This window comes from Podarcis vaucheri, assembly GCF_965113315.1.
Source record: "Podarcis vaucheri genome assembly, chromosome: 6".
Taxonomy (NCBI): Eukaryota; Metazoa; Chordata; class Lepidosauria; order Squamata; family Lacertidae; genus Podarcis; species Podarcis vaucheri.
Window position 1 is genome coordinate 3368708 of NC_138764.1, and position 18093 is coordinate 3386800.

Genomic DNA, 18093 nt, shown 5'->3' on the forward strand with positions numbered 1-18093 from the left:
GAGATTTGCGGCGGCGGCACTTCCGCTTCCGGCGTGGTGGTGGTGTGTTTGTTTTCTGTTTTCCGGCCTCCGAAGCTAAAGGGCTTCAAGGCTGAGCGTCTAGCCGCCTCAGACCCGCCGCCCGCCCGATCCGGCCCCTCGGGAAGAGAAGAACAGCCCGGCCCGCGTCCGTCGCATCCTCCGTGGGATCCGCCTCGCTTAGCCCTGCGCCGGGCGAAGAGGCCTGGGGTCCGTCCGAACCCCTCCGCCCCACCCATTGGAAGTCCCAGCAGCCCGAGGTCGGCCGAGATGGGGCTTGTGGGACCAAGGAGACAGCAAGAAGGTATTTGTGCAGCGCTTTCTGTTTAAGGCGCTTCCCGCCCGTCATCCAACCCCGTATTCCTCTACGGCAGCCCACAAGGTTCGTAGGGACATCAGGAGCTGCCTGCTACCGACTCAGACCTTTGGTCCTTTCACCTTCCTCAGTCTGCAAAAAATGTTAGGAATCAAAGGGTAGTAAATGTGCAGAAATAACTACGCTCATTTCCTACTTACTGGCGATCTGTATTCTAGACTTCAAAGGGGCAGCCTCAAGGAATTATAATCTCCTTATCAATGTAACTATCGGCCCTGCATGAGCATTAAAATTTGGGGGTAAAGATGAATGACTATATAGTATGTGGGACTGCTTGGGGACTCGTCCTCCTTCAAAAACTCAGCGAAAATCCAAGAGGTGACATGGAAGGCAATTTTTGGGTGGTGGTGTGCCCGTTAGACTTTATCAGAGTGACCATCTTTGTCTCTGATATGATGGATGGGATGTGGGGAAAGATTGGTCTTTCATATGTGGTGGTGTTGCAGATAAATTGGACACTTCTAGATCCAGGTTTTCACCACGCTCGCTGACATCACAGGTTAATCTCTCCATTCAGAACCAGGTCTTGCTTTACTGTCACATGAACCCCTTGGTACAATTCAACAGCATGTCCTTAATTTGCTCTTTGTCAGAAGTGTGTAGTGCTTTCTGAACATCTAAGGTAAAGGGACCCCAACCATTAGGTTCAGTCGTAACCAACTCTGGAGTTGCGGCGCTCATCTCGCTTTATTGGCTAAGGGAGCCAGCATACATGACTAAGCTGCTTCTGGCAAACCAGAGCAGCACACGGAAACGTTGTTTATCTTCCCGCCGAAGCGGTACCTGTTTATCTACTTGTACTTTTTGGTGTGCTTTCGAACTGCTAGGTTGGCAGGAGCAGGGACCAAGCAATGGGAACTCACCCCGTCGCGGGGATTCGAACCACCAACCTTCTGATCGGCAAGCCCTAGGCTCTGTGGTTGAACCCACAGCGCCACCCATTTGCCATGCTAGGGTTGTTCAAAGTACCTACAGTATGGTACTCATTCTTATGCTTTGTAAATAAGCAGATGTAAATTTCTCCTCTGGTCACTTATGTTATCTCCTTGGAGAGGACTAATCTTCTCAATAAATAACATGAGTTAAAACAGTTTGTTTACATATGTATGTACAGTGGTACCTCGGCCTACAGACGCTTCAGGTTACAGACTCCACTAACCCAGAAATAGTACCTCGGGTTAAGAACTTTGCTTCAGGATGAGAACAGAAATTGTGCGGCGGGGGGAGGCCCTGTTAGCTAAAGTGGTATCTCAGGTTAAGAACAGTTTGAGGTTAAATTAAGTTCGTAACCTGAGGTACCACTGTATGGGGTATTTTTTTAATTTCCTGTGTGTATTTGACTGATAAACCAATAAAAATTACCTAACTGGTAATTAGTTTCAAACAGCCATTTTCCATTGAAGTTCCTTGCTCAAGAGATTACTACATCTAGGTCAATAATATAGTGATCTTCTCAGCTAAAAAGGTAAAGGTATCACTAACCGTTAGCTCCAGTCACAGACGACTCTGGGGTTGCGCACTCATTTCGCTCTATAGGCCGAGGGAGCCGGCGTTTCTTCGCAGACAGCTTCTAGGTCATGTGGCCAGCATGACTATAAGCCACTTCTGGGGAACCAGAGCAGCGCATAGAAACGCTGTTTACCTTCCCACCAGAGCAGTACCTATTTATCTACTTGCACTTGACGTACTTTTGAACTGTTAGGTGGGCAGGAGCTGGGACCGAACAACAGGAGCTCACCCTGTCGTGGGGATTCAAACTGCCAACCTTCCGATCAGCAAGCCCTAGGCTCAGTGGCTATTGACTATTATAGTTTGTCGTTGTTTGTGTTGCTCATGGATGCTCCATGACTGCTGGGAGGAGTACAGAGAGAAGAAATACCATGGTGTATCTGCAGCAGCGCAACCGGACGCCTTCATCTGCCCCAACTGTAACAAAACTTGTCTCTCCCACATCTGACCTTTAAAGCCCTAAATGGCCTTGGTTCAGTATATCTGAAGGAGCATCTCCACCCCCATCGTTCTACCCGGACACTGAGGTCCAGCACCGAGGGCCTTCTGGCTGTTCCCTCCCTGTGAGAAGTGAGGTTACAGGGAACCAGGCAGAGGGCCTTCTCGGTTGTGGCGCCCTCCCTGTGGAACTCCCTTCCATCAGATGTCAAAGAGAAAAACAACTACCAGACTCTTAGAAGACATCTGAAGACAGCCCTGTTTAGGGAAGCTTTTAATGTTTAATAGACCATTGTATTTTAATATTCTTTTGGAAGCTGCCCAGAGGGGCTGGGGAAACCCAGCCAGATGGACGGGGTATAAATAATATACCGTATTTTTCGCCCCATAGGATGCACCGGCCCATAGGACGCATCAAGTTTTTTTGGGGGGGAAATAAAGGGGGGGAAATGCATCTCTGGGTTATTTGTGGGGCATAGAAATTTGTTAATCCCCCCCTTCAAAATATAGTCTGGCCCCCCAAGGTCTGAGGGACAATGGACCAGCCCCCTGCTGAAAAAGTTTTCTGACCCCTGGTTTAGGGGGTCTGGTGTTGTGGCCATTAGGTCTTCTGCAAAGAGCCCCAATTCATAGGTTCTACCTTTTATTTCAGGTGTTGCTTTTGTGATTGAACAAAATTACCTCTTCACTGAGCATATCAATGGCTACATTTGACACTGACCTAGAATTCCTGCCTGAAACCAACTGCAATAAGCTGTCAATGAGCTGACTCATTGGAATGGAAGTTAGTAAAGAACGGCCAAATTCTCAAAAAGGCAAGTACTTCCCATCTTAGTTAATATTAATGGAAATGTGTTCAGTTGAATTTAATAGAACTGGGACATAATATGAAACCAGTCTGGGAAGATCAGTATTGCTGATCATTCCAATTGCTAAATGGAGCCTCCAGGACCAGAGGTGGTATTATTTGGCATGCTAATTGCTAGGAGTGGGGAACAAAATTCGGAGAATGGCTGGTTCATATTCGCCTATGGGCTGTGCAGAAGCATACAGCTGTCTGCTGTTGAAAACCATCAGCACTGAACATTTACTAAGTGTTTTGAATAAATTGTAGAAAGGTACCCATTGTTGGCTGACCACAGAGAAAGCAACACTATTGTGCTTCTTTAAAGACTAGTGCATGTGTAGTTTAAACTTGTAGGCACGGGCCTCCTTCAGTAGCATTTGTACGGGCTCCTACCAAAACATACCACAATCAATTTGTTGGTTTTGAAGGTATCACAAGACTCATTTGCATGGCATGCCAAGCTTATCCATTCATTGCAGTAAATCTGCAGCCTTGGAATTGCCCTTAGTTGCTCTTGTACTCTGGGCATATTGGCTTTGCAGAAAGAGTATCTGACTGAGGAAGCCGAGGCAGGACTGTAAAAAGTAGCATCCGCTCCATGTGCAATGTTCCTCTGACATATGCAGTACTGTTGCCACGGAGATAATGATTATCCTAGTGTCATTATCCATCTATCAACAGTAAGAGTGAATTTGCTGTATGATATTGTTCAGCAAATGGAGCATTTCTGCTGAACACTAAAAACTGCTACATATTTGAGTAGGTTCTCTAAAACCAATTGGAGCATTATATGTTTCATGTTCTGAAAATACCAAAATCACTAACAATTGCCCTTTGTACGTTTTGCTTTTTAGGTTAAGTGACTGAAATCTTTCACTTCCAATCCAGACCTGAAAATTATATGCCACAAATGCAACTGGTCAGGAACACTGTTAAAATTCTTAAATGTACTACAGCTCGTTGCCATTTCCTGCCTTGAAAATTCAGCACCACGGGGGCCGAGGTGTTCAATGGGGACTTATTCTAAAGTGTGCGGAGGATGGCAGTCTTAATGTCTCTTGCTAGTGAGATGGTGTGTGGTAGCTTTACAATCTCAACTACTCATAGATGCTGCATAAACTGCAAAGCAGATTTATAAATAACTATGACAGGAGACCACATGGTCAAATGTACTAAACACCAGCTTTTCTGTTTAGGCTGTGGGGGCCCAAGCTGTCTTCCCACCTGCCAAATTTATCTCCCCCTGCAAAGTTTGCTGAGAGGCAGTAGGTTGGCTTTTTTGTTGTTCTTGTTTTCATTATGTATTTTTATGCCGTGAGCCGCCCTGAGATCTTGACATGGAAGGGTGGTGGGAGACAGTCTCTTTCGAGGAGGAAAGTCGCCATCCTGTGCCTTCCTCCTCATAAAGTCCACATGCCTCAAAGAGTTGTTTAGCAGGCTGAAAAGACTATGCTCTCCTGTATGCACTCTTGCACACACATTGGCACATGGACCCCAACTGCCCCCCTCCACTGGACTGGATGTAGCCATTGGAGGCAAAGTTTGCCTACTCTTGATTTAGCTACTGGTTTATGCATTGTTCCAATTATAAGTTGACCAGTAACCTGATGACTGTGAGTAGTATTATCAAATTGAAAATAAAATTTTATTTGATCATAATTTGTATGCTACTTAATTGTAAAAACTACTACGTTGGGTTTACAGAGAATCTAAAATGTACACAAAAATGAACAATAAAAGTCAAGTTTAATGTAAGTTTACCTTAAACTCAAAATATAAATAAAATAAGCAGTTTATTTTTTTTTAATAGTTTTTATTTGCTTTTTTTTCCAAGGTCAAAATACATCGTCATTGACACAACAAAAGCAGTTTTACAAAAAAGGAGAAAGTTACAAAAGAAAAAAAAAAAAAAGAGAGCATAACTTTTCCAGATCTATTTTCATAATCAACTGGACCCCAACTGCCCCCCTCCACTGGACTGGATGTAGCCATTGGAGGCAAAGTTTGCCTACTCTTGATTTAGCTACTGGTTTATGCATTGTTCCAATTATAAGTTGACCAGTAACCTGATGACTGTGAGTAGTATTATCAAATTGAAAATAGAATTTTATTTGATCATAATTTGTATGCTACTTAATTGTAAAAACTACTACGTTGGGTTTACAGAGAATCTAAAATGTACACAAAAATGAACAATAAAAGTCAAGTTTAATGTAAGTTTACCTTAAACTCAAAATATAAATAAAATAAGCAGTTTAAAATATACATCATAAAATAAAATTGCACATTAAAATACACACTAACTTTACATATTTGGATAGGTTCATCTAAACACATTTATTTAACTGGTGTTGAAAACAGTTATAGCAAAGGAACCTGATGAATGTTAATGGTATGAAAGTTCCAAATCGATTTCTACATTTCAGGTTCTGGCACCAGCTGTTTTATCCCCATCTACCATTTTAATTAGAGAACATATAGAAAACAGTGCTTTTATAATGCCTGTAACATGCACACTGTTATAGAATGCAAAGCAGGTCATTGCAGGGAGAGGGGGAGTGATGCCTCCTTCCACAAGTAGAGTTTTATGAAACGGCTGTACACAAAAATTATATAAAATCGATGCATCCACTGAAAATATATCTAAAGTAAGGTTGACTTCTTTTTAGAGTAGATTAAGTTTATACCCTGCTTTTCTGTTAAAATTGTCAAAGCAAGCTAACACTGAAAGCACAATATAAAAGCATTAGAAGTACCGTATTTTTCGCTCTATAGGACGCACCTTTTCCCCTCCAAAAATGAAGGGGAAATGTGTGTGCGTCCTATGGGGCGAATGCAGGCTCCTTGGCTTCAGTGATAGCAACGCGAAGCCTAGGAAGCCTGCGCTCGCTGAAGCCAGGAGAGTCTGCTCTTTGAGGCTGGCGGTGGGGGAAAGCAGTGCTTCCCCCCATCGCCAGCCCCACAAGCTGGGTTGAAAAGCCAGCAGGAGCTGCGCAGCCTTTAAAGAGCGCACGGCTTTTGCCTGCTTTTCCCCAAGGAGGGAGAAGGGACTGACTGGCCGAGTCCGTCCCTTCTCCCTCCTGTGGGCTTTTGCGGGAGATGGGGGAATAAATAGCGCACTGCTCTTGGGGGCTTTTCCCCGAGGAGAGAGAAGGGACTGACTGGCCGTTTCAGTCCCTTCTCCCTCCTGGTCGAAAAGCCCGCAGGAGTCGCGCGTGGCTCCTGTGGGCTTTTGCGGGAGGTGGGGGAATTCCGCCACCTCCCGCAAAAGCAGGAAGAAGGTCTTGGAGTAGAGCACAGGCTGCATGCAGCCTGTCCGCTGCTCCGAGAGCTGCGGGGGGGGGGGTAATATTTTTTCCTTGATTTCCCTCCTGAAAACTAGGTGTGCCCTATGGGCCGGAAAATACGGTTCATATTTAGCATGACAGTATAAAGGATAATATTTTCCAGCTGCTGCTGCTCATTGTTGTTTCCAGAGCAGAATTTCTAGGGTTTGGACTTTGATCTCCAAAACACCATCCTCTTGGGAGCCATCTATGGTTTGTTTTTCTAATTTATATTAGAACCGGATAATGCAAGACACTGGAGAATGCCAAAAAATTATTACTACTACTATCTGAATGAGAAAGTGAAATATGAATATGCAGTCACAACTTATTTAAAAGGCAGAAGATAGTGCAAATTGTACTTAACATTTGTTTACATGCATTTTATATTTGGAAAACAAAAGCACATTTGCTACATTTGTTATCTTTTTATATGCAAACATTGTATATAATAGAAATGTAAGAATCTCTGCATTGGAGGATTTGCATTGCCACATTGCAATCCTGGATTTGCATAAAGTGATGGCAGGGGAGGGTGGGAGCACTGAAACAAAAAGGAGACATTTTAAACAATGGTAGAAGTCTAAGTAGAGCAAGCCGGGGTGACACTGACGAGAGGAAGTGACTGTTTAAAATAAGGTTTGAGTACAACAAGAAGGAAGTTAGGAATGTTAGCTTTTTGGAGTTAGCGTCTGTGTTGAACCCATCTCTTTAATTTCTTGTTAGAACTTTTTAAAAATCCCTCAGTGTTCCACCGTCCTTGCTTTACTCAAACCTTTACTTTTGTTTAAAACTGCCATTTCTCCTTTCAATGTTACTACATAATTTATGTGGAAATGGTTTAATTTGGTTGCATACTTTTTGATGCAATCAAACCCATCGGCTGGGTGAGGACTGCAGGGCCTGCTCCCTTCCAGGGCCTTCTCCAACTGGCCCAGGGGGCGTGGCCCAGGCCCTTTCTCCCAGCTATAAGGGGACTCCTGCTGCAGGGAAGCCTCGAACCATCGGCTGGGTGAGGACTGCAGGGCCTGCTCCCTTCCAGGGCCTTCTCCAACTGGCCCAGGGGGCGTGGCCCAGGCCCTTTCTCCCGGCTATAAGGGGACTCCTGCTGCAGGGAAGCCTCGAACCATCGGCTGGGTGAGGACTGCAGGGCCTGCTCCCTTCCAGGGCCTTCTCCAACTGGCCCAGGGGGTGTGGCCCAGGCCCTTATTGGGAACAAACTTTTGGGGAAGCTGGGAAGTGTTCTGCAATTGCTTCCCTGTTCCAATGTGTTTTAAAATGTCCTCAAGCATTCGGTGGCAATTTAAATTTGTATTTCTTTTTTTCCTTTTTTCCTTTGTTGGGGGTGGGTGGGTGTAATGGATATTTGGTTGGGGATTAATTTTAATATAATTGTTATGTTTTTGTTTTCTTTTGTTTTATTGGTTCTGTATAGTTTGTGTTTTGTTTTTAAGGGGCGGGATCGGGGCTGCCTGGGAGTGAGGCCCCAGCCAACACGATGGCTGGGACAAGCTCCACAGGGGGGGAAGCACTGGGACATCCGATCTCGGTGATCATGGGCAGGAGGCGGAGTTACGCTAAGACCAGACCATGTCATTACCGAGGAGGCAGGTTTAGTCGTTGTTTGAAGACTATCCCTGCCTCCGGGTCTGGCCTTGACCAGATGGATACTGGAATCAACAGGGGAAACCCACATAACCTGAAGGTGTTGCTGTGTAATGCCAGGTCAATGATGAATAAAACCACTGCCATCCACGACCTGATTGTGGATGGAGGATTTGACCTGGCTTGTGTGACAGAGACCTGGTTGAATGAGGCAGATGGGCCTGTCCTTGCTGCCGCCTGCCCGCCAGGTTTCTCTTATGCACAGCAACCCAGGTCATGTGGGCGGGGAGGGGGGGTTGCAGTGATTTTTAGGAAGTCATTAGTTTGCACCAGGCGTCCTACTGGGAAGACCCAGTTTTCTGAGTGCATGTTCTGGAAGTTGGGCAATAGGGGCAGTACAGGATTCCTTTTGGTGTACCGACCTCCCCGCTGCACCAAGGATTCCCTGCCCGAGCTGCTTCAGGTCGTGGCGGATGTTCTCCTGGAGACACCTAGTTTGGTTGTCCTAGGGGATTTTAACATCCACGCCGACACGACCTTACAAGGGGCCACTCGGGACTTCGTGGAAAGCATGGCCTCCATGGGGCTGTCCCTGAATAAGTTGGGCCCAACTCATAGTCATGGACATGCCTTAGACCTGGTATTCACCTCTAGCGACGTGGGTGATCTGACACTAAGTAAAAGTGAAACCAAAGAAGTGCCATGGTCAGATCACTTCCTGGTGCAACTGGACTTCTCCGCGACCCTTCCCCTCTGCAGGGAGGTGGGACCAATTCGGATGGTCCGCCCCCGCCACTTAATGGATCCAAATGGTTTCCAGAGAGCGGTAGGGGATGCTTTATCCCATGTTGATGGCCTTTCAGCTGATTCCCTGGTGGCCCGCTGGAATGCGGAGTTAACCAGGGCTATCGACTGTCTGGCTCCGAAGCGCCCTCTCCGATTGCATGGAGCCCGGACAGCCCCGTGGTTTTCTTCGGAGCTGAGGGCGATGAAACAATCGCTGAGACGGCTAGAGCGTCGGTGGCAGAAAACTCACTCCGAATCTGACCGGACACAGGTTAGAGCTCAACGTCGAGCCTACCAAGTGGCGATAGCGACGGCGAAGAAGACTTTCTTCACCGCCTCTATTGCATCTGCAGAAAATAGTAGCAGGAGACTCTTTCAGGTGGTCCGCAATTTAACGGAACCACCTTTACCACCGGGGCCTTGTAAAGACCCCAACATCTCCTGCAACGATTTTGCAAAGTTTTTTGCAGATAAAATCACTCATATTCGGAAGGAGCTAGACACCACCGTGGGAGCAGGGCCGGGGCGGGAGAGTGCTAGAGCCCTGTCTGGTCAAGTTGCATGGAATCAATTTCAATCCGTTACCCCCGAGGATGTGGACAGGCTGCTTGGACGCGTGAAACCAACCACCTGTCTCCTTGATCCTTGCCCATCCTGGCTAATAAAAGCAAGCCGGGAAGGGCTGGGCGATGGGCTCTGCGGGGTGGTGAATGCTTCCCTCTGTGAGGGAACATTCCCAGATCCGCTGAAAGAGGCGGTCATTAAACCGCTTCTTAAAAAACCATCTTTAGACCCGGCCAGTATGGCCAACTATCGCCCAGTCTCAAATCTTCCATTCTTGGGCAAGGTGATTGAGCGTGTGGTTGCTGAACAACTCCAGGCACGCCTGGAGGATGCGGACCATTTGGATCCCTTCCAATCAGGGTTCAGGCCTCATCATGGGACTGAAACTGCCTTGGTCGCACTGGTTGATGATCTCCGGCGAGCTAGGGACAAAGGTGAGAGTTGTTTCCTAGTTCTGCTGGATCTCTCAGCGGCCTTTGATACAATCGACCATAACATCCTTCTGGACCGTCTAGAGGGGTTGGGAGCTGGGGGCACTGTTATACGGTGGTTCCGCTCCTTCCTCCTGGGCCGTGTTCAGAAAGTGGTGGTGGGGGATGAGTGTTCAGACCCTTGGGCCCTCACTTGTGGGGTGCCTCAGGGTTCCGTCCTCTCCCCCATGCTTTTTAACATCTATATGAAGCCGCTGGGAGAGATCATCAGGGGGTTTGGACTGGGTGTCCATCAATATGCAGATGATACCCAACTCTACCTTTCTTTCAAATCAGAACCAGTGAAGGCGGTGAAGGTCCTGTGTGAGTGCCTGGAGGCGGTTGGAGGATGGATGGCGGCTAATGGATTGAAGTTGAATCCTGACAAGACAGAAGTACTGTTTTTGGGGGACAGGAGGCGGGCTGGTGTGGAGGACTCCCTGGTCCTGAATAGGGTAACTGTGCCCCTGAAGGACCAGGTGCGTAGCCTGGGAGTCATTTTGGACTCACAGCTGTCCATGGAGGCGCAGGTCAATTCTGTATCCAGGGCAGCTGTCTACCAACTCCACCTGGTACGCAGGCTGAGACCCTACCTGCCCGCGGACTGTCTGGCCAGAGTGGTGCATGCTCTAGTTATCTCCCGCTTGGACTACTGCAATGCGCTCTACGTGGGGCTACCTTTGAAGGTGACTCGGAAACTACAGCTAATCCAGAATGCGGCAGCTAGACTGGTGACTGGGGGCGGCCGCCGAGACCACATAACACCGGTCTTGAAAGACCTACATTGGCTCCCAGTACGTTTCCGAGCACAATTCAAAGTGCTGGTGTTGACCTTTAAAGCCCTAAACGGCTTCGGCCCAGTATACCTGAAGGAGCGTCTCCACCCCCATCGTTCTGCCCGGACACTGAGGTCCAGCGCCGAGGGCCTTCTGGCGGTTCCCTCATTACGAGAAGCGAAGCTACAGGGAACCAGGCAGAGGGCCTTTTCGGTGGTGGCGCCCGCCCTGTGGAATGCCCTCCCATTGGATGTCAAGGTGATGGACAACTACCTGACATTCAGAAGACATCTTAAGGCGGCCCTATTCAGGGAAGCTTTTAATGTATGATATTTTAGTGTTTTTTGGTTTCTGTGGAAGCCGCCCAGAGTGGCTGGGGAAACCCAGCCAGATGGGCGGGGTACAAATAATTTTTTATTATTATTATTATTATTATTATTATTATTATTATTATTATTATTATTTGTTTATGACCACTTTTGTTATATTTGCAATTTATATTTTTTCATGTTGTAAGCTGCCTTAAACATGATTTGAACTAGGAAAAGGTGAAACAAATAAAACTATGTATGGCCATTACTGCTTTATTCAAACTTCTGCCATTTTTTAAAACAACCACTTTCCCCCTCTCACCATACTACCCTTCTTGCTGTACTCAAACATCTCTCTCTGCCATTGCTCAACTGTCTTGTGTGAGATAAAGGATGCAGAGCCTGCAAATATTCCATAATACCTTCCCACAATGTATTTCACTTCTTGTACAATGTGGTGTGCTCAACATTAAGTGCAAGATTCAATGTAGTAATTTACAGCAGAGGAGATATTTTGTGAGCAGGCAAACCACCCACATGTGTGCAACACCCCCCAACTGATCTTAACTGAAGAAGCTAACTGGGAGGCTTGCTGTTAAGATTCCATTCATCTTAAAGATGGAATAACATATCATGGGTGCATGCAAAGGGGGATGCAGAATAGAAGAGAAGCTAAGGTGTGGATATGGGGGTGGTCTGTGCAAGTATTGTTGGCATCCAACTTGTCTCAAGAAACAATGAAGTGCATCTCTGGGGGTGAAGTCAAACCACTGTGTTAGCAGCATTGAAGTGAGCTCCCTGTGACACAAACCTGGACTGTGTATGGAGGTTCTGTGCTGTCCAGACAAGACCCCACCCCTTGGCCTTGCTGATATGGTCCAAAGGAAAGCAGAGCAATACATTTGGCACCAGTTCAGCTGCAGGTGTTATCAGATGCGTACCATTTTCATCTAAGCATTTTAGGGACTCCACTCCGGAATCGTGTAGGGTTTACTTCTGAGTCTTTACTTCTCCTGAAGATATCCCACAAGGCAGCGGAGGTTTAGGATCAATTTCCTTCTAGATGGGCTACCTTCCCAGGTGGACAAGCCCCATCTGCCCCTCACATACCTCAACACCTGCAGAAACTGCCTTCTTGATCGTTGGACCCCCTCTTGCTCTCATCCACTCAATCTGCTGGAGCCTGCCCTTCCATGCAGGAGAAGTCCCTAACTCGGCAAGGGTTTGAGACCCATTGGCTCCCCTCACCTGGTTTAGCTGGCCAGATAAATCCATTCTGGGGGGTGGGGGTGGCTGCTATCGCATACTGACAGCTTCTAGGAGCCAAAGGTGAGAGCTGAGTGCATGATGGGGACCGAAGGTGGGCAAACTACCCCTGGAGGAACAGGACATGTCCACCAGCAGAGGTGCTACCCCTCTCCAAATACCCCCATATATCTGTGTGAGTAAGAGGCATCAAAATAGGGGTGAAGATTAAAGCAGGGGCATAAAAGGGTCCACAGAGTAGAAGGGTATGGTGGCTTCATAATTAGAAGGAGGAAGGATGCGGGAGGAGGAAGGTGCACGTTACCATGGGGTAGTTTTTGTGTGCAAGGGGGTGTTTGGGATATCAGGAAGGCAGGTTCATCCACAGGTCAGAAGGAAAATTTGAAGTGCGATCAGCTTTTTAATTCAAAAAAGTCCAGGTGAATACATTGCTGAGACTTGTCTGGCCCCTCCTTCCCTTTCTAGTCCTTTTCCTCTGGACTCCTCCTAAGCAGCCATAAACTACGAGGAGGAGGAGCCCCTCTGGGCTTCCTCTTCTGGGGCATTATTGGGTGGTTAATGCGCACAACTCTTCCTCACCCAGCGAGGCCCTGACATCGGGGTGCACAAAAGGAAGGGGAGGAGGTGGCGGCATGGGCATAAATGTTAAAAAGGGCGCAAAGCAGGTATGCAGAACAGAAGAGAGAAGTGGGGTTAGGACAGGGGTCTGCAACCTGCGGCTCTGGAGCCGCATGTGGCTCTTTTACACCTTTGCCGCGGCTGCGGGGCAGATACTAGCGAGGGGAGGAGGCGCATTGCGCGCCCCGACACTCCCCACTGTGGCAGGCGCTGTACTGGCTGTGATGTCGCATGGGGGCGGTGCGTGCGTCAGTCACCCACCGTCCCAACGTCACCTTCCCTCCCGCTGTCAGATCAGAGGACAGCGGCGCGCATGCTTTAAATGTCACAATGGTTTTGCGGCTCCCAGGTGTTTTTTTTTCCTTCGGAAACGGGTCCAAGTGGCTCTTTTTGTCTTAAAGGTTGCAGACCCCTGGGTTAGGAAGATGAAAGTGAGCTTAGTAGTTGTAAAGTTGTAATGGTTGAGTGTTGATGTGGTTGGAGGATGGGTGGCGGCTAACAGATTGAGGTTGAATCCGGACAAGACAGAAGTACTGTTTTTGGGGGACAGGAAATGGGCAGGTGTGGAGGACTCCCTGATCCTGAATGGGATAACCGCCCCTGAAGGACCTGGCGCGTAGCCTGCGAGTCATTTTGGACTCGTAGCTGTCCATGGAGGCGCAGGTCAATTCTGTGTCCAGGGCAGCTGTCTACCATCTAGTACGCAGGCTGAGACCCTACCTGCCCACAATCTGTCTCGCCAGAGTAGTGCATGCTCTAGTTATCTCTCGCTTGGGTTACTGCAATGTGCTCTACGTGGGGCTACCTTTGAAGGTGACCCAGAAACTACAACTAATCCAGAATGCGGCAGCTAGACTGGTGACTGGGAGAGACCGCCAGTACCACAACACCGGTCTTGAAAGACCTACATTGGCTCCCAGTATGTTTCCAAGCACAATTCAAAGTGTTGGTGCTGACTTTTAAAACCCTAAATGGCCTCTGTCCAGTATACCTACCCCCATCGTTCTGCCCGGACACTGAGGTCCAGCTCCGGGGGCCTTGTGGCGGTTCCCTCACTACAAGTAGCGAAGTTACAGGGAACCAAGCAGAGGGCCTTCTCAGTAGTGGCGCCAGCCCTGTGAAACACCCTCCCACCAAAGGAAAAAACAAACTACCAGACTTTTAGAAGACACCTGAAGGCAGCCCTGTTTAGGGAAGCTTTTAATATCTGAAGGATTGTATTTTAATATTGTGTTGGAAGCCCCACAGAGTGGCTGGGGAAACCCAGTCAGATGGGCGGGGTATAAATTATTTATTTATTTATTTATTTATTTATTTATTTATTTATTTATTTATTTATTTATTTATTTATTTGTGGATCCTGCTGGTCCACATTCTTAACACTTCTGGATTCACCCACAACAGGGAAACTAGAGAGAAATGTCATGATTAAATCTGATATATGTAATTCTAGTGTTTCACTTTTACCTGCAAGATAAAAAATAGATGGGTGGGGTATAAATAATAAATTATTATTATTACTATTATTATTATTATTATTATTATTATTATTATTATTATTATTATTATTTTATTGTTATTATGGAGAAGCCCATGGGGGTTAACGTGGGGGGAATGGTAAGGTGTTGGTGAGTGGAGTAAGGGGGTGCAGCCTCCCATAAACCTAAGCATAAAGACCAATTGTTCTAAGAGCTCATTGGTTCCCACAGTCAGTCCGCTCTGGAGGAAAATACAGTGGCACCTCAGGTTACATACGCTGCAGGTTACAGACTGCTAACCCAGAAATATTACCTCGGGTTAAGAACTTTAAGAACTTAGATCATGGCCACTGGTCCCATCACCTCCTGGCAAATAGAAGGGGAAGAAATGGAGGTAGTGAGAGATTATACCTTCTTGGAGTCCATGATCACTGCAGATGGTGACAGCAGTCACGAAATTAAAAGACGCCTGCTCCTTGGGAGAAAGGCGATGGCAAACCTAGACAGCATCTTAAAAAGCAGAGACATCACCTTACCAACAAAGGTACGTGTCAGGGGTTCAGGAGCAGAGGCGAGGGAAAGGGAGGAAACAGAGAGTGAAGGGGAGGAGTCCGAAGGAAAGATGAGCGATGACGACGACCCGAGATCTCCGAGTCTTTCCAGTGAATCGGAAGATTCACAGAAAGGAGCGCCAGTGACCAGAGCAAGGGGGGAGCTTAGGGGGACACCCCAGGAAGAAGGGACAAAAGGGGGTTCAGAGAGCAGCAGTTGGAAATCGGGGCCAACATCCCCAACAGAGCGCAGTGGGGAAGAAGGGCGCCAGGCATCGGGATCAGGCGGCTCGCCGCAGGGGGGAGGACATGAGTCAGGAGTGGCCACACCTCCATCGGAAAGAGAAGAAATGGTCAAACGGAGAGTGGGAGGTTGGGCGCGCGCGCCAAGTTCAAATCCACAGGAAGACGGCACAGTAAGCAGCCCGGAAAGGGAGCCAGGTCCTAAAGCCCGCCGCAAGGAGACAGAAGGGTCCGGGGGGTCAGCGTCAGAAGAGTCCCGGAAGGAAGAGACCACGGGGGGCAGAGGGACCCAGAGAAGAACGGTCAGGAGGAAAAGGTGGAGTAAGGCTAGGGTATTAAGTTGGTGTACAGGAGGCGGAGACTCAGACGGAGCTTCGCCGGTCTAGCTTATAAGACGTAGGGCGGCACGCTGCAGCTTGGAATTGGAAACTGTAACTCAATAAAGACTTTTATAAAGTGAACGCTGGCTAGCGTGATCCTCTGTGAGCTGGGATCTGGAAGCAGCCCTGACAGTACGTATAGTGAAAGCCATGGTTTTCCCAGTAGTGATGTATGGAAGTGAGAGCTGGACCATAAAGAAGGCTGATTGCCGAAGAATTGATGCTTTTGAATTATGGTGCTGGAGGAGGCTCTTGAGAGTCCCATGGACTGCAAGAAGATCAAACACATCCATTCTTAAGGAAATCAGCCCTGGGTGCTCACTGGAAGGACAGATCGTGAAGCTGAGGCTCCAATACTTTGGCCACCTAATGAGAATAGAAGACTCCCTGGAAAAGACCCTGATGTTGGGAAAGATGGAGGGCACAAGGAGAAGGGGACGACAGAGGAGGAGATGGTGGGACAGTGTTCTCGAAGCTACCAGCATGAGTCTGACCAAACTGCGGGAGGCAGTGGAAGACAGGAGTGCCTGGCGTGCTCTGGTCCATGGGGTCACGAAGAGTCGGACACGACTAAACGACTAAACAACAACAAAGAACTTTGCTTTAGGATGAGAACAGAAATCGCATGTCGTCGGCACAGCAGCAGCAGGAGGAGGCCCCATTAGCTAAAGTGGTGTTTCAGGTTAAGACCAGATCTCCGGAACTACGTTCTTAACCCGAGGTACCACTGTACCTGTGCCAACAACCACCTTGCTATGTTGTTGTACATCTGAGTCTTCTGAAGAGGCAAAGCATGGACATAACCATGGACCCATTTGACCAGTTAGACTCCTGTACCTGTGATGCTGGATGATCTGTGCATATTGTAGAGTTCCTGTCTGCTGGCACCAACCACATATCCAGCACGAGTGCTCTATCTTTTTTTTTAAAAAAAAAAATTAACTTTTATTTTGCTTTAAACAGGTACAAATAAACAGGTACATATAAATATAGACAACCAAAATTACAAAGGAAAATTCCTTAATAGTAATGAAAAAAAACTTTTAAAACTACAAAAAATATCAAAGTACATGACACAGAACATAAGCAACTATGGGAAAGATAAAAGAAAAGAAAAAAGGAAGATGAGACAAAGCAGGAAAGCTCATCTATTGTACACTTCTGTCAAGCTCACAACAGATCATTATTCTTATCAATTAACTCTATCTGCATTCCAAAGGAATCCCTCATCTTGATATAAGGGAACATTTCTCTCTCTTCCTAGGAGTAAGAGCTGTTCTGAGGGTTACTTTATGCCCTAGCCCTCCAGGGTCATGGTGCTTGACCATCAGCCATAGCCACTCTGAAGGCCAGGTCTTGTAGAGGTCTGCAGTTTGTCAAGCATTGCCACCCATAGGGTCTCCTACCTGTTGAGGAGGTGACCCTATGCTATCATCATCCTGGAGCTCATCCTGATTTCCAAAACACGGGCCCATCTACCCATGTGAATGCACAAGGCAGGGACCATTTCAGCTGCCACTGCTAATCTCATCATCCTTTTCCCTACACTACAGCTTTCTTTTCAATACCCACTTTAATGGAATATTCCTTTTCATTCAACCAGAGTAAAGAAGGGAGAGGCCACACAGCTCCTGCAGGACCTCATGACGGGTGCCAGAGGTGTTCCAGGACCTTCTAAGAAACAAAAGGAGAAAAGAGGATTGGGGTCATCCCCAGGTCATCCCAGTAAACCTAGCCAGGACCTCTGAGCCACTGTGAGACCAGGGCAGCCTAGGGAAGGCCAGCAGCCGCCACCATTTGGGAAAGGAGTGGAGTGCTAATGCTGGCAGTAAGAAGGCTTTTTCCTGGATATAAAATCTGCAGAGAGGATGGGAAAGGTTGTACTGATGCTTTCCATTCTCTTGCTAAATTAGAGATCTGCCTGAAGACTTCTAATTCATTGTGCTCAACGTCCTCTATGACACTCTGTTATGATAAAGGGAAATATTCATAAACCAGAAAAGAACTTGTAGCGTCTTTTGACACTCTCCTGTGGACTTGTAAGGGGCCAATATTTAACAAAGAAACCTTTTTTTAAAAAAAGGGTGACATCAGCATGAAGCCACAGAATCTCATCTATAATTTCTGGATTGAATAGTAATTTTGGGATGTTTGAGTTATCAAATCCTACTGTTGCAAATTACTGTGTTTATTTTGCAATCATATAAATTTTAACAAATTTGCCCAACTGCATTTTTTCCCCATTTCATCTCTAATCCTGTATCAGGAAGTTGTTTATGTTTGATGTTTTATTATGTTTTATATATGCTGTAAGCCGCCCAGAGTAGCTGGGGAAACCCAGCCAGATGGGTAGGGTATAAATAAATATTATTATTATTATTATTATTATTCCATTTGACCTCATTGTTTACATTCCCCCCTCTACAAACATGTATACAGACACCTACCAATTGAATATAACACTTCATGGAACTGATGAAATAGCTTCTAGTCAGTCAGTTAGGTCAGTAAGGCAGAAAAACTTTTCCCAG

At 47.0% G+C, this 18093-nt stretch overlaps 2 long non-coding RNA genes across 2 annotated transcripts in view; one reads left to right on the forward strand and one right to left on the reverse strand.

The window, feature by feature from the left end:
* Nucleotides 1-18093, reverse strand: part of LOC309534511 — a 300714-nt gene that overhangs the window by 261020 nt on the left and 21601 nt on the right. The gene's annotated exons all lie outside the window — the stretch shown is intronic.
* LOC309534500 lies at nucleotides 141-4053 on the forward strand. The gene is made up of 3 exons (XR_014220756.1): nucleotides 141-322; nucleotides 2994-3156; nucleotides 4043-4053. It is a non-coding gene; the product is annotated as an uncharacterized lncRNA (long non-coding RNA).